The sequence below is a fragment of the Melanerpes formicivorus genome, unplaced genomic scaffold, assembly GCF_026170545.1.
Source record: "Melanerpes formicivorus ecotype bairdi unplaced genomic scaffold, bMelFor1.0.p_v2 SCAF_11, whole genome shotgun sequence".
Taxonomy (NCBI): Eukaryota; Metazoa; Chordata; class Aves; order Piciformes; family Picidae; genus Melanerpes; species Melanerpes formicivorus.
In genome coordinates this window covers 11876007-11888196 of record NW_027142363.1, presented here as the reverse complement: position 1 = coordinate 11888196, position 12190 = coordinate 11876007, and the positions used below count along the sequence as shown (strand labels likewise).

Genomic DNA, 12190 nt, shown 5'->3' with positions numbered 1-12190 from the left:
CCGCCTTGCCTGCGCCGCCTTGCCTGCGCCGCCTTGCCTGCGCCGCCTTGCCTGCGCCGCCTTGCCTGCGTGTGAGGTGTACGCAAGGGAGTCGTTTGTCAGGCGTAGGCACGGCTGTGTATTCTGGCCGTCATACAGCAGTGTGTACGGTATGTACCGAGTAACGCGAGCTAATATTGTTGCCAGTGCGGGCTGGCGGTCCTGTATTAGCAGGGCAGATGGTCGGTGTGCCGGTTCTTTCAGGCCCGGTACGACTGCTGCCTTCTAGGGCAGGGGCTGGTGGTTGTGTGACTGACGCTATATAGTCACAGCACTTGCATTCCCGCCCTTTGTGCTGTGCTTGTTGTCTGCTCATGTTATTCTATCCCAACCCACAAATTGTCGATAGAGCCCAATCACAGAACGCTAGGTGTTGGAAGGGATCTCCAGAGACCTGGAGTCCAACCCCCTTCCAAAGCAGGACCACTTAGGACAGTCGCACAGGAACGTGTCCAGGCGGGTTTAGAAGATGTCTAGAGGAGACTCCACAACCTCTCTGGGCAGCCTATTCCAGTGCTCCATCACCCTCACAGTAAAAAAGTTTTTTTCTCACTTTGAGATCGAATTTCCTGTGAGTGAGTTTACATCTGTTGCCCCTTTCCTCTCAGTGTCTATCACTGGAAAGAGACTGGCTCCATCTTCCTGACAGCCACCCTTCAGACATCTGCAGACATAGACAAGGTCCCCTCTCAGCCTTTTCTTCTCCAGACTCAGGTCTCTCAGTCTTTCTTCATAAGAGATGCTCCAGTCCCTTCATCATTCTCATAGCCCTCCATTGAATGCCCTTCTGTAGTTCCCTGTCTCTCTTGAACTGTGGAGCCCAGAGCTGTACACAATATTCCAGATGTGGTCTAACTAGGGATGAATAGAGGGGGAGGAGAATCTCCCTCAACCTGCTGGACATACTCTTCTTAATGCAGCTGAGTATACGATTGGCTTTCTTGGCCACTATGGCACATTGCTGTCCCATGGATAACTTACCAGCCAGGACTCCATGGTCCTTCTCTACAGAGCTGCTCTCCAGCATGTCAACCTCTAATCTGTATTGGTGCATGGTGTTATTCCTCCCCATGTGCAAGACTCTATGCTTATTGAACTTAATGAAGTTGTTGAACTTCATTAGGTTTGTCTTTGCCCAGCCCAACTGTCCAGTCTGTCCAGGTCTCACTGAATGGCAGCACAGCCATTCAGTGCTACTCCTCCCAGTTTTGCATCATCAGCAAGTTTGCTGAGGGTACTCTCTGTCTTCATCTAGGTCACTGATGAAAATGTTTAGCAAGACAGGACCCAGCACTGACTCCTAGGGAACACCACTAGCTACAGGTCTCCAAGTGGACTTTGTGCCATTGATCACTACACTCTGGGCTCTGTTGTTTAGCCAGTTCTTGATCCATCTCACCATCCACTTTTCTAAGCCACATTTCCTGAGCTTTCCCATGAGGATGTTATGGGAGACAGTGTCAAAAGCCTTGCTAAAGCGAAGGAAGGCAATGTCCTCTGCTCTCCCTGTATCCATCTATTAAGTCACACTGTCATAGAAAGCTATCAGATTAGTCAAACATGACTTTCCCTTGGTAAATACACCTTGGCTGCTCCTGATAACCTTGTTTTCCTCCATATGCCTAGACATGACCTCCAGAATGAGCTGCTCCATCACCTTTCCAGGGATGGAGGCTAGGCTGACTGGTCTGTAGTTTCCTGGGTCCACTTTCTTACCTTTTTTGAAAGCTGGAGTAACATTGGCTTCCCTCCATTCACACAGCTCATGGAGAAAACCACCCATTCTGTTTAAAAATCAGGAACCTACGAAGTGCACTGAGGCACAGAGAGGGAACATAGTTCCTCTCATTCAGTAGTTAGGGCACTTGTCTGGGGAGGATTAAATCTGCATTCTGGTGCAGTTTGCCCTGGTTCTTGAATGTTTGAGGGAATGGCACAGTGAATATTAAATACATCATGCATGCTGCAGTCCTTGAAGCAAGGCTTGGACCCAGCTCACTGTTTGCAGACAGGTTCTGGTTTTATATCTAAAGAGCTCGTCTTCTCTTTTTCTGGGTGTTTGGGGTGCTTTTTTAAACAAGATTGCCCAGCTGCTGTGGTTGGGAGGGTAGAGGTCAGGGTTTACCTTTCACTTCCTACCCCCACAAAGCAATAAATTTCTAAGTGGTTATACAAATTTATTCAGATATTATTGTAAACTTTGGCAAGCAAAGGACTATGCCCTGTTTTACATTCTACATATTGTAAATACTGCACTTTTGTTGTTGCTTAAGGAGATAACAATCTTGCCAGCCATACTTCTGGATAAAAGTGTTCCTAGGTGCTGCTGGTGCTTCTGCTTTGAGGTGCTGCACATCCTCTGAGCCTAGCTCTCCTGGGACACTGGTGAAGATATGTGTAACTGGAGCTTTCATTCCTTCAGCTTGTAGGTTTTAGGAACTGTTTGAGGATTACTAAAGGGCAGGATACAAAAATCAACAAAATGATCTTTTATCTTAGGTTATATACGCAGGGATCCTTCTCAAGTCTGTGAGGCAGTCAAATCATTTGTACCATCTAAGATGGCAAAATTTGATCCGGACAGAAGGCACCTGTGGTTTGCATCATAACTTTTATGTGATAGCTTTTCAAGGATTTCCTTTTCTGGCATGATCATCAACAGATAACCATGGTGTCAGTTTTGCTTGTTAAAAGCCAGTGCCATAAGTGCTCTGCTTATCAAATGCAGATACTACTGATCCCTATAAATGAATGCACGAATAACTTGGGGATATGGAAGCTGAAAACCTGTCCTATCAAAAAGACTGATGGTGCAGAAGAGACTAATACCATTGCAGTGAAGGCTGCGGACAAGAGACTGTGGATAACCACATCCTTTGAAACACACAGTGTCTCAAGTTAGCATGCTCCAGGTGCATGTCCCTAGCACAGTTTATTTAATGAAAAAATGGTTTATTGATTGTCTGAACAATCAATGTAATTTTAGTTTCTGGTTTCTATTATTAACTTACTTGGGTCAATAAATATGCAGTACAATGAATACATAATGCAGAAGTGTATTTCTTGTGTAACAACTGAGTAATAGGCTATTAAGGGCCACTTGATGTGGGCCATTATATCTATCATGATCATCCTATGATGTAGTTAGTAGACAATAAGTGAGGAGAAAGCTTGTGATGACAGTAACAAAGTAGAACATAATCTGTGAAATATTGTCAGCTTCACCACAACTTCCTGTGTGATTTTTTGGGGTACACTGCTTGCTCTTTAAGACAAAGGCTGTTCTTTGTCCCTTTTCTCAAGCTGTGAAAACAGAAGACAGTATCTTAGTATTGCTGAAGTACCTTTGAAATCCAAGCAAGAGGATTTCAAAGCAACATTCACCATAGCTGTGAGAGTACAACAGTACTGTCAGTGCTCTTTGATAAATGGAGTGAAATGGCAACCTTGAGGGGATTGGGTCCACCATTAGTAAGTTCGCAGACGACTCCAAGTTGGGAGCAGGTGTTGATCTGTTAGAGGGTAGGACAGAGGGACCTTGACAGGCTGGACAGATGGGCAGAGTCCAACAGGATGGCATTTAACAAGTACAAGTAACAGGTGCTGCGCTTTGGTCACGACAGCCCCATGCAGTGCTACAGGCTGAGGTTGGAGTGGCTGGAGAGCAGCCAGGCAGAAAGGGACCTGGGGGTATTGGTTGACAGTAGGCTGAATATGAGCCAGCAGTGTGCCCAGGTGGCCAAGAAGGCCAATGGCATCCTGGCCTGCATCAGAATAATGTGGCCAGCAGGAGCAGGGAAGTAATTGTGCCCCTGTACTCAGCACTGGTTAGGCCACAGCTTGAGTCCTGTGTCCAGCTCTGGGCCCCTCAATTTAAGAAAGATGTTGAATGTGTCTTGAATGTGTCCAGAGAAGGGCATCAAGTCTGGTGAGAGGTCTCAAGGACGAGCCCTATGAGGAGAGGCTGAGGGAGCTGGGATTGTTTAGCCTGGAGAAGAGGAGGATCGGGGTGACCTCATTGCTGTTTACAACTACCTGAAAGGAGGTTGTAGACAGGTGGGGTTTGGTGTCTTCTCCCAGGCAACCAGCACCAGAACAAGGGGACAGAGTCTCAGGCTGCACCAGGGGAATTTCAGGCTTGAGGTGAGGAGAAGGTTCTTCATGGAAAGAGTAATTGGCCATTGGAATGTGCTGCCCAGGGCGGTGGTGGAGTCACTGTCCCTGGGGGTGCTCAAAAAAGGATTGGACATGGCACTTGAAGCCATGATTTAGTTAGTCATGAGGTGTTGGGTGACAGGGTGGACTTGATGGTCTCTGAGGTCTTTTCCAACCTTGTTGATTCTATGATTCCATGATAATGCTTAGGGGGATATATTGTTGCAGGGTGTTTCTGACCTTGAGTCAGGTTTATTCCTGCTTAATTTGTTACCTTGTGCTCAGGTAGTTTATAGGGAAACATTTTTATGTCAAGTTATTTAAAACACACTTCACCATAACCATTTTGTGGTCTAGTTTATTACTGGTAGGAATATTCAGTAACCTAATGAATAATAAATGGAAGTTGGAATGCAACTTCCTCACTGATACTAAGGAAGAAACAGAAACTGGTGTTGATACAATCAGTCAAGAAGCTCTATTTGCAGTACACAGGCAACAAACAGAAGTCAAGACAATGTCAGCTCCTCTGATCATTGATGTCAATACTAAAACACACGTATGATGGAGGAAACTAAGCCATGCATGCACCACCAGATTTATTTTGGTTGGCTGGCAGACAAAGGAGAAATCATTTGCTTGTTTCTTCTCATGTCAACTCTGGAACAGGATAAAAGAAGCAAATACAGATGAAAATCTTGTTTGAAATGTAGAAACATAGGCTCAGGAAGGAAGGACCTTAGGGAGTCCAATGGTTCATTGTACAGCTCAGGGCAGAATCAGTTCTACCTACCCCCTTCAGAATCAGTTCTACCTACCCCCTTCCTAATGGACCTTTGGTTTTAGTTGTTTGCAGACAATATCTCCTATACTTTTTCCATTTTCATCATTGGAAAACTTCTCATAGCTGTCTTGTTTCAGTCTTATACCTGCTTTCATGCTGCCATGGCCTATAGCACCGATGATTCATTTCCTGTTTTCAGAAGCCTTTCACACAGTTCGAAGACTGTTGTTATGTTGCCATCAGACTTCTCATGGCTAGGATATAACACTGTCTTCCTTCACAAAGCATGGGTTTTGTTCTCCTGATTTTCCCCAGCACTGTCTGTAGCTCTCCACATAGCCTTACTCCTGCTAAATAGCTGGAAGGATTATTTTAAGTGTTTTGTGGGCTACAGTATAGTTTGTGTACTCTCTATGGCAATTGCCTCTTTCACAACAGAAAGACAGTGACTCATTTATAGTTTATGACCCACTATAACCCCCACATTTGTCTCCTTTAGCTCAGGCCAGTTTTCCTTAACTTGTCTGTGTCAGTATCTTGTAAAATATTTTGTAAAGTCAGAATATGCCCTACCACTTCTCCTTTGCACACAAAATTCAGTGATGTTCACTGAGTTAGATCACATGTTTGTTAATCTATTGATATTCTGCAGATGAATGATAGGTTTTACCCACTTTTGGAAGTTAAAAAACATTACAGGTGAAGCATATATTAAAAACCCCCACCTGGTTCTTTCCCAGCACTCTGTTTGGTCATTTGGTCTCTATACATTTCTTGGACAAAGTATGGTTGGACTGCTGTGCCCAAATGAAAGTAGATGCGACCCACTCTACTTCCAAATAAGATGGTATGAACTAGAGCAAGGCTATAGTTGAGGAATTTTCCACAAGTAAACTCTGTTGTCCATGTGAACAGGTACATATCTGTGCAATAGAAGTTCTTTACAAGTTACAAGCAATCTGCTCTTCAGACTTCAATCTCATTGGGACTGGCATATTTTATGTTGGGAAAAGCTACATATAACCACTTAAGAGTTTTCCAAAGTCTTTCAATAAGCCTTCTTATTCTAATTTGCCCTTCATTCTGGCCAACTGCTCCGTGGCTTTTATCATGGCAAAGATCCAGTGGTGGGGTGTTAAGTCCCTGGTTTCTGACACTGGTTTCTCTATCTTTGCAAATTTGTAGTATTGTGGGAATTTCTCATTGACTTTGGGACACAGTTATGATTTGAGATGACATCAGCTAAATTAAGCCTTCCAGGTAATGCTTTTCTACCCCACAGTCCCCACTACCTTTTATTCTTCATCTCCTTTGCTGCTGCTTCTTAGGGCCCACATATGCTGTTAAAGGCTTCAGCCACCATCAGAGGAGAAAGAGTCCTCTAGGGAAAGAAAGACAATACTTGACATCAATCTAAATATTTTTATTACTTGCTCTAGCAAACTACCCTTTCTCTTTATGAAAAATGTGAGCATGGTCTTGCTTTCAGGAGTGGCTTCCAGAGTCACAGAATCACAGAATTTCAGGGGCTGAAACGGACCTCAAAAGATCATCTAGTCCAACCCCCCTGCCAGAGCAAGATAACATATACCAAATCACACTGGAACACATCCAGGCAGGTCTTGAATATCCCCACAGAGGGAGACTCCACAACCTTCCTGGGCAGCCTGTTCCAGTGTTCCATCACCCTCACTGTGAATTTTTTTTTCCTCATATTTATGTGACACTTCCTATGCCTCAACTTCCACCCATCACCCCTTGTCTTGTCACTGGGTACCACTGAGAAGAGCCTGGCTCCATCCTCTTGGGACTCATCCTTTACATATTTATAAACATTGATGAGGTCACCTCTCAGTCTCCTCTAAGCTAAAGAGCCCCAGCTCCCTTGGTCTCTCCTTGTACAGAAGATGTTCCATTCCCTTAATCATGCTAATGGCTCTGTGCTGGACTCTTTCAAGCAGTTCCCTGAGGTCCTTCTTGAACTGAGGGGCCCAGAACTGGACACAAGATTCCAGATGTGGCTTCACCAGTGCAGAGTAGAGGGGGAGGAGAATCTCTCTCAACCTACTGGACACACCCCTTCTAATCCACTCCAAAATGGTATTGGCCTTCCTGGCCACAGCAGCACATTGCTGGCTCATGGTCATCTTTCCATCCACCAGGACCCACCAGGACCTTCACTGCTCTCCAGCAGGTCCATCCCCAGCCTATACTGGTGCATGGAGTTGTTGCTTCCCAGGTGCAAGACTCTACTGTTGCCCTTGTTGAACATCAAATTTCTCCCTGCCCAGCTGTCCAGCCTGTACAAGTCTCACTGAATGGCAGCACAACCTTCTGGGGTGTCAGCCACTCCACCCAGCTTTATGTCATAGGCAAACTTGCTGACAGTGCACTCAGTGCACTCTGTGCACTCTTTCTGCCTCTGAGTCTTGACAGTGGCTTTTGCCACATGAGAATTGGAAGGTCTAAGTCCTTGCTACAGCAGAGATTCCAGTGCAAAGACAAGGGCTGAAGTTTGTTTCTCGCAGTTGCTTCCGTACTGGTTGTGAGATAACAAACCCTTTGCCTGCTCTGTGCATCCTTCTGGCCTCATCTTTGCTGTATTCTTGACATACTGCACTGCAGTTAGCATTTTAGAATTGTTTCAAAAGGAGCAGGATACAATGAGCAAGACCAAGCTTAGAGCTGCCACGATCGAGATAACAGCACTACATCACAGGAGGTCATTAGTATGTTTCAAAGGACATTTCCCACATTGCTATTTCATTCTCATCCCCATGAAGTAGAAAGACTCTTCAGATCCTGCCCTTTTCTATTGACCCTCCATTCTAAAATCTCAAAGGACAAAGTTGGGCTTGGGACAGTTATAATTCTGTATATCAGAAATGTTTTTAACTGTAAGATGGCTGAATATTTTCAGCACATGAGAAAACTCAGGTACATCAAACACAGGTATCTGTTCAGAGGAGTGCATTAGATATTGAAGGACAGGGGGATCATAATTTGCATCAACTTGGCTGTAAGGATGTAAAAAGCCTGCTGTGAACTGAACCTGTCCTTTTACAGCCTGTGAAGACCTATCTACTATCTTCAGAATGCCTAACTATAATACATTTGCAACTTTAATTTTCACAGGTAATATTTCATAGTGATCAGCAAGTTGTGCTTGGTTAGGGTGAGCATCAGAATCCAATTGTTCCAATACATCAGCATGTCTGGCCAGGAGTCAGAAAATCTATGCAAAGCTCTCATTGTGGTTTATATCATCTTTGAAAGCACAGTACTCACTTAGATTGGAAAAGGAAGCCCCTGTTCTGAGGACCTAGTATCATAGTATCAGTCAGGGTTGGAAGGGACCACAAGGATCATCCAGTTCCAAGCCCCCTGCCATGGGCAGGGACACACCACACTAGATCAGCCTGGCCAGAGCCTCATCCAGCCTGGGCTTAAACACCTCCAGGGACAGGGCCTCAACCACCTCCCTGGACAACCCATTCCAGGGCTTCACCACTCTCATGGTGAAGAACTTCCTCCTCACCTCCAGCCTGAATCTCCCCACCTCCAGCTTCATTCTATTCCCCCTAGTCCTATCACTACCTGATATCCTGAAAAGTCCTTCCCCAGCCTTCCTGTAGGCCCCCTTCAGATACTGGAAGGCCACAATTAGGTCACCTCGGAGCCTTCTCTTCTCCAGACTGAACAGCCCCCACTCCTTCAGTCTGTCCTCACAGGAGAGGTGCTCCAGCCCTCTGCTCATCCTCGTGGCCCTTCTCTGGACACCTTCCAGCACCTCCATATCCCTCTTGTAATAGGGGCTCCAGAACTGGATGCAGTACTCCAGGTGGGGTCTTACCAGAGCTGAGTAGAGGGGGAGGATCACCTCCCTCGACCTGCTGGCCACACTTCTCCTGATGCAGCCCAGGATCTTGCGGGCTGCAAGTGCACATTGAGAGCTCATGTTGAGCTTCTTGTCCCCCAGCACCCCCAAGTCTCTCTCCTCAGGGCTGCTTTCCAGCCAGTCACTGCCCAGCCTGTATTTGTCCCTGGGATTGCCTCGACCCAGATGCAGGACCCTGCACTTGCTTTTGTTGAACCTCATGAGGCTGGCTTGTGCCCACCTCTCCAGCCTGTCAAGGTCCTTGTAATTTAGTTTTAAAAAGTTCAATGTAAACTGCAGGAGCTGAGAGAATAGAGTGAAAATGAGAGACAATATCTGAGTGACACAGTGTCAGGGAAAATGGAAGAGCTGTAAGTTATTAAACAGATTCCTTGGTCTGATGCTTTATCCAGGGTGAAATCCTGGCAGTGGTGAATGCACATCAGTGTTGATGGAGCTGGGATTTCCTCTGTAAGATTTCCCCAGTGTTTTCTCATTTGTCTTTTTGATGTCATTATAATCCCCTGCCTTTAGTCTTTTACAGTAATTTCTTGAAAGCAGCAAAATTAATTTAGGGGAATCCAATATGTAAGGAAGAAATAAGAGAGGACTCCACATTAGGGAAGTGCAAGGGAGCAATTTCCAGTATATTGTATGTAGACATTCATCTAAGCCTGTTGATTATTCACAGGACTTTCTGTAAAATAGCTATTTTCACCTTTCTTCTTCACAAGAGTGCAGTATCAGGGGAAGGGGTCTTGATTTGCACAGGCACTATATACCATTTATTCAATAACTGTTGATTACTAGACAATTACATTTTACCAAACAAGAATAATGGTTATTTCCCAGCTTGCATCAGAAAAAAAAAAAAGTGGGTAATAATATCACAAATTCTTATGCTGTACTTATGTTTAAGGATCATTGTAAAGCTCTTTTTGTGTAGCTTGTCATGGATGTAAAGTTTCTGAAAGCTTTTCTGGCTATATTGTTTTGACCAGGCAGCCAGCAGATGCAGAGTTGTGCTCAGCAGGCAGCCAGCCAACCAGCTTCCCCGTTGCCTCTAGGAGGGGCCAGAGAAGGAAGACGCTGAAGTTACCAGTATGGAGAGATCAAAGGAAAAAGTGGAGTTGGTGAGCAATTGCAGCCCTAGCCCTTTGGTTAGGAATGGATTCTCATGTTCCTTTTCTTCTGCAATGCTCACTCCACTCCCTTGACTGGAATGTGCTAAACTCCTGTTCCTTCTCTTGCTGTCTTCCCTTATTGCTCTCTTTTATAAGCTGTTTGTTCACTGCAAGCCTAGGCTTCTCTCCCTCAGTTTCCCCCACTTTTCCATTCCTTAATCATCCTGCTCTGCTTTGCATTTCATGTCTAAAATATTTTCCCAGTAACTCCCAGGTCTTCAAAGTAGTCAATTTTATTCAGCACTTTGCCAAAACTCCTGGTACCCTCTGCCAGAGTTAGCAGCATACTTCCATACTTGCAGTTTGCATCATAACACAGTTAGAAGTTCACCTATTTTATTGATTCATTTTCATTGTACACACTCCATAAGCTTAAGTGAAGATCAACTCTTCTTTGAAGTGGCACTAGATGCCATGTACTTGAGCTTGTCCAGGTCTCTCTGAATGGCTGCACAGACTTCTGGTGTGTCAGCCACTCCTCCCAGTTTTGTATCAGCAAACTTGCTGAGGTTACACTCCCTCCCTTCGTCCAAGTCATTGATAAATGTGTTAATAGGATGGCATCCAGTACTGAGTCCTGGGGAACACTGCTAGCTACAGGCCTCCAGCTAGACTCTGTGCTGCAGCTGATCACCGCCCTCTGAGCTCTGTTGTTCAACCAGTTCTCAATCCACCTCACTGTCCATTCATCTAACCCACCCTTCCTAAGCTTACCTATGAGGATGTTACAGGAAACAATGTCAAAAGCCTGAAGCTGAATTAAGACTGCTCTCATCTACCCAGGTCAATCTGAAGGAAAAAAAAATATCTAGATTGCTTTTAGGAGCTCTTGGAAGGCTTACTTTGAAAAGTAAAAGTCAGCTTCAATTCCTTTCAAGTGGCACTGGGATATCTGACTTCAACTGTGTCTGGCCTCAGTGCCAGTCACAACTAGATTCCTGATTTCCCTGCTGAGCAGAAAGAAGGTATACAAGATGTCAAGGAGGCATTTGCATGGACTAACCTTGCCTTAAAGGAAAAAGTAGCCTAGGGTTTTTTCATAGTCATCAAAGAAAGACATGCTCCTCCAGAGAAGAATCCTAGGCAGTTACCTTCTGAAGGAGCCTTCTTGGGAGAGCCTGGGGGATTTGCATTATGGGGCTTGAATTAGAGTTTCTGAATGCGTCACACCTTGTCACTTAATCTTTTTATCTAATCCAGTTACTGGGCCTTGGCCTGTTAAATGACAAAACACTGGAAAACCCCCAAATCTCAGGAACTGCTCCTTACCAGCATGTGAGTAAAAGCTGCAGGTATTCATGGCTTAGCTGGATTTAGGTCAGGTTAATATGAAACAGGGTAAACAAAACACATCAGAGGTGAGAAGTCAGAAGTGAAAAATGAATCAGCCTTTCCCTTTTTGTAGGGGTGCGAATTCTTCCTATCCTTGTTGTAATGCTCTGTACTTGCACTTTGTATCATGTGCCTGAAGTGTTACATTAAGTTCCTTCTACGTGTAGAGGAAGAACCTTCTTATTCTGTGGGAAGTTCCTTCAATTGCTGGAAGTGAACACTATGTTTGGCACAAATCAGGTTTCAACGAGCACCACGTGCAGGAGCTCTGAAGTACACCTTATCACTCTTTTTTTAGTTGCAAACCCTAAGATCAGAAGAGTGAAATCTAGCAAAGAAAACAGGAGTCATCCAAGAAATTCCTTGCTTGGTTCAGCAAGCCAAACCTGCCTTCTAACAGCCAGTGAATGTACAGCTTCCACTATCCTCCTCATGCTGAGTTTTCCCAGCTGCTGTATTCATTAGCTACAGGCCTTAACCCTCTCCTGCTTGCTCTGCTGTTACTCATGCAATGTCCACCTGCTTACTTAGAGAGCTTCTGTGTCTCCCATCAGTGTGGTATCTGCATTCCATAATCTTCATTTAACACCTTTGGGAATTACATGGACAATGCAGCCGAGTGAGTTAACCTGAGGTGAGAAGTCTGCAAGGAAGCATTAATCTCAGTTCTCCACTAGGTCAAATAATTATTTAACACTACTTTTGAATTCCTTTATAAACAGGAATATAAACAATGCTTTGCTGTACCACACAAATTCACGTGCTGGATGCTTCTATGACTGAAGGGAGGGCTGACAAGCAAGCAGACATCAGCATTAG

At 44.8% G+C, this 12190-nt stretch overlaps 1 long non-coding RNA gene across 1 annotated transcript in view; it reads left to right on the top strand.

The window, feature by feature from the left end:
- Nucleotides 1-65: 65 nt before the first annotated feature.
- The window catches only part of LOC137444159 (uncharacterized), a 30072-nt gene continuing 17947 nt past the window's right edge, over nt 66-12190 (top strand). The window contains exons 1-2 of the long non-coding RNA XR_010988092.1: nt 66-149; nt 9857-9988. This is a non-coding gene — a long non-coding RNA (uncharacterized lncRNA). The remainder of the gene's footprint in view (nt 150-9856; nt 9989-12190) is intronic.